This window comes from Triticum dicoccoides, chromosome 5B (genome assembly GCF_002162155.2).
Source record: "Triticum dicoccoides isolate Atlit2015 ecotype Zavitan chromosome 5B, WEW_v2.0, whole genome shotgun sequence".
Classification (NCBI taxonomy): Eukaryota; Viridiplantae; Streptophyta; class Magnoliopsida; order Poales; family Poaceae; genus Triticum; species Triticum dicoccoides.
The window spans coordinates 580724351-580728472 of record NC_041389.1 but is presented as its reverse complement, the minus strand read 5'-3'; the positions used below and the strand labels follow the sequence as shown (position 1 = coordinate 580728472).

The window sequence follows — 4122 nt, the reverse complement described above, 5'->3', positions numbered from 1 at the left end:
CATCCATGGTGGTAAGTCAGGTCCTAGGCATTGTGCGGGGCCGTCATCTCTGCCGGCAGCGATGTCCAACACTGCATGCTAGGGTGGCAGAAGGCCATGTTTATCTGGCTGGACGTTATGGCAGCGACCACGCAGGCAACAGAAGACGAGGCGACAGACATGGCGGCTGCGGGGATCATCATGGGGCACCTGATGTCATCGGAGTTGACGAGGATGCACACACGATCCGGGAGGGCGACGTGCTCGCCGGTGCGGAGGTTGAGCACGGCATGAACGCGACAGTGATGGGATTATACCACGAACCACCCTCCCGCGGCCTCGCCAGAGAGGGCCTAGCGTGGATCAGCGGAGCCACCGAAGATCCTGTAGCTGTTGGTACAGGCAGTGGAGGGCTTGAGGAGCCATGGCAGCGGTGACAGGTTCTGGAAGGCTACCCGGCACCAGTGCTTGCTGATGCCGGATGCCTGGACTCGATCCGCGATGTACGACAGCAGGACGAAGATATGGCCGAGGAGATCTCGGAAGAGGCTGGATGGAGATCTTATGCCATGACGAGTCGGTCTGCCCTCGCTGCATGTCCTACTCAAGCGGTGGCTGAGCTGCAAGCCGAAGGACGAGGTCCATAGGCCGGTTGGTGCTCCGGCGAATGAGTTCATGATGGAGCTGCGCTACCGCCGGTGCCAGGCGTCTAGTCTCCCTTGCTGCACGGTGAAGATAGCCTCCATCCCTTGCCATTGCAACACCTACCTGGTCTGCTTTCTGTCATCCGCTCATGCTCGTCATTCAGTTGTCCATCGATTGGCTAGGCTACCTAAGACTATATCTGCATATCTTTCACATTTTTGTTGGACCATGCAAAGGGAGAAGGGACGAAAAAAAAGATGTTAGCTTAGACGTAGACCTGCTAAACAAATAATCTGAACAGTTTATGTAGGCATTGTTTATAGTTCCTCTGTTTCTTTCTTGTGGTACTTTTGTTTCTTTACCCACTGTGCAAGGATGTGCAGTAGCCGTGATTTGTTCAAAAGATCTTCTAGGTGAGATGCCTTCAGTTTGTTCCACGGTGGTGTCTATGGTTTTGGCTGGTAATGGTCAATGCCAGTGCATGGCCGTCAAAGCTGCACACCAAGCAAGATGAACAACTCGCTCCACACTCCATAGGTCATTCTGATGGTCTCCGCTCTGTATATGCCTAAGTCGATGATACTTTCTGAAGTCTCATTCAATTCAGAAAAGTGCAACATTTGTTCAGTCAAAGTTTAAGTTACATTTTTTTATTTAGTTACATTTTTAAAGAAAAGTGCAGGCTACACTTATTTAGTAAACTAAAATCGGTTGGTTCTTAAGAAAAACTCAAATCTACTTTCAATCAAAAAAAGAACATGACGGGAGATTTGTGCGCTCCTCGCCTGGGGCATCTGTGTAGATTGTGCAGCCAAGTTCCTGTGATTGTCGTGTTGGACTGCAGTGTGCCAGTGTCTGCATGATGGTCATGCGTTGGCCAAGGGCGCGCGGGTGGTTGGTGTCTAGTGCGTGCGCAACGGTTGCACGTGGCGGCCCTTCGTGGCACTCGCGATGTTTATGTTTGATGGGGTAAGGGTGCTCCGACGTCTTCTAGTCCGCATCAAAAATGGTGGTGCCCGTCTCAACTCATGAAAAGAACGTTGGGGTAGTGGCCCCTGGGTCATGGCGGATGCTGTATGCTAGTTCGCGCAGGTGTGAATTGGCAGTGGCTAGATCGCACAACGACATGGGTGACCACTTTGCAAAGGCTACTTCCAGGAGGCATGCGCCTTTGTCCAGTGCGGCCACACATGTGAGTTCACTCTCTCTGTGATGCTCCTGCTGCCTCCAGGGTTTTGTTTTGTGCTCCCTTTTATGCCCGACAGAACGCACTCCTCGCGGTCTTCTGTGTTGCTGCGCACGGCCATCCTTGGTTTTGGTGTCCTCTATTCTCGTCTGGTGTCCTGTCTATCTCTTGGTCGGTGGTGTCCAGATCCAAGAACAACCATCATTGTTCTCTTGCGAATTCCTGAGCGTATTGATTGCGTGCGAATTCGTCCAATTCCAAATATCCATCACTTTCATCCTCCGAACTATTTTGAACCAGGACATACCCATCAGCCACTGGAAAAGGTGGTGGCGTTGTGAACAGGCACTTGTTAGGCACTGGGAAAGAAGGTGCTATTAGCCAACGAGGACGAAGTAGCATGGGCCGACTTACTTGCAGAGCTTGGTCGGCGTCAGCATCCACATCCACTACCATGAGTATGACCACAACCATGACCGCGTTTTCCTCCCATGGCCACTTCTTCTTTAGAATAGTCCCTAAGATCCGGGTAGGTGGGACTGAGACGACACTATCATCATCGCTCACGTCGATTACTTCGAGCACATTGGCTTTCCTCTTCTTGAACGAAATCTCATCTCCACGAATCGATGTTGGCTGAGGAGATGGCCTATATTTGTTACAAATCCTCAGAGTTGGAGTAGCACTAGTCGGGATCGGTTGCAGCGGGACAATTCCATTGTTGTTAGTAAAAACAAAGGCAACCCATTTTCTCTTCTTGAAAGGAAAACCCTTACCCTCGAAGACCACCTTCTTCATGATACACTATTCTTCATGCGGTACCGGGGGAGCCGCATCATGGAACGGGGTGACGATCCCTAGATCAATGGCCTCGATAGATGTTGTCTGTCTTTGTGTCTTGTGGATCTCAGACAACACGACTTGTTCCATGATTCTCCACCAGCATGATTCCACCTTGCGGCAAGCCTTTTGATGCCTCTCCGCTCCGGTAGCCACTTGCACTAGAGCTACTCCAGAAAAACCCCATGCCGCAGCCTGTGCGAGGCCGCGTTGTTGTACGTGAACGCATGTGAATAACGAAGAGCCAGACACGATGCACGAATTTCTGAACGAATTCCTCTTCCTCGACCAAGTGAATGTCTGGGATATCGAGCTCCGACGATGAGAGGCCCACTTGGGGATTGGAGTCGGGTCGGGACCTTACAAAGGCATCCACTGAGTAGCATATGTGCAGGACGTGCCCGTAGAGGTGGCCATGCAACAACTTAGTGAAAGTGCAACTTACACTTTTTCTGTTCGGTTACAATTTTCTAGAAAAGTGCAGGTTACACTTTTTCAATAATCTAAATTTGAATTAACCTAAACCGATTGATGCTTAAGAAAAACTTAATCTACTTAGCATCAATGAGTAAATCTACTGCTTCTTCTAAAATCATGAGTTTGGTGAATCCAGACGATCCCAGCCATTCAACCATCTACATCCAATGCCCAACGGTGCTCCAATGATGTATCTATCACACCACCATAATTTGGAAACAACGATGATTGCATTAATTGCAATTAATCTTAGAAATCAATGAAAAAGCATTATTTGCAATTAATCTTAGAAATCAATGAAAAATTATTAATTGCAATTAATTGTAGAAATACCGGTAATTGCAAAAAAAATATTCGTAGAAACATTCTCTGATCGCTTCCCAAGATACTATGAAATTGGACCAGTGTTGCACATGGTGATTGGGGCCCACATTTTAGTTGTGTAGTGAGCGGGCAACAACTGCATGTGGAGGCCCACGTCTATAGTGGCAACATCCATCATTGATGGTGCAAGGGCCCACCAATGGCTTTCAATTGACATCAAACATGACGGTGCCCGCCTCTACTCACAAATAGGATACTAAGGTAGCAGCCCCTAGGTATGGCGGATGTTGTCGGTCAATTCACAAATGATGCATTTTTTTCTTTTGATCTTTTCATCTGGAAGGGGCGACGAAGGCGCAAGGATTTTTTTTATTCCTTTTTGAAAGCGTTGCCGCAAAAGAAGTAGAAATTTCATCTAGACCCTAAATGTATTGTAGTGTTGATTACAGTATAATTAGTGGGATTAATGTTAGTTATGCAGTTATCTTAAGACATTGGTCTCTTGCTGAAACAATATTGAGATGGTTGACCCCCCCCCACACTCACACACCATTTAAAAAAGGGAAATGTTGTTACTTTTTGTAAGGCCCAAAGGTGTTTTTGATTTTATTTGAATCATAGGAAAGTCACAATATAAAGAGGCGTTTCACGAGGATCTGAGTGTGACTGCC

The 4122-nt window shown here is 47.9% G+C and overlaps 1 pseudogene; it reads left to right on the top strand.

Annotated features, from left to right (window-relative positions):
* The first annotated feature begins 1764 nt into the window (after window positions 1-1764).
* The window catches only part of LOC119310168, a 24544-nt pseudogene continuing 22186 nt past the window's right edge, over window positions 1765-4122 (top strand).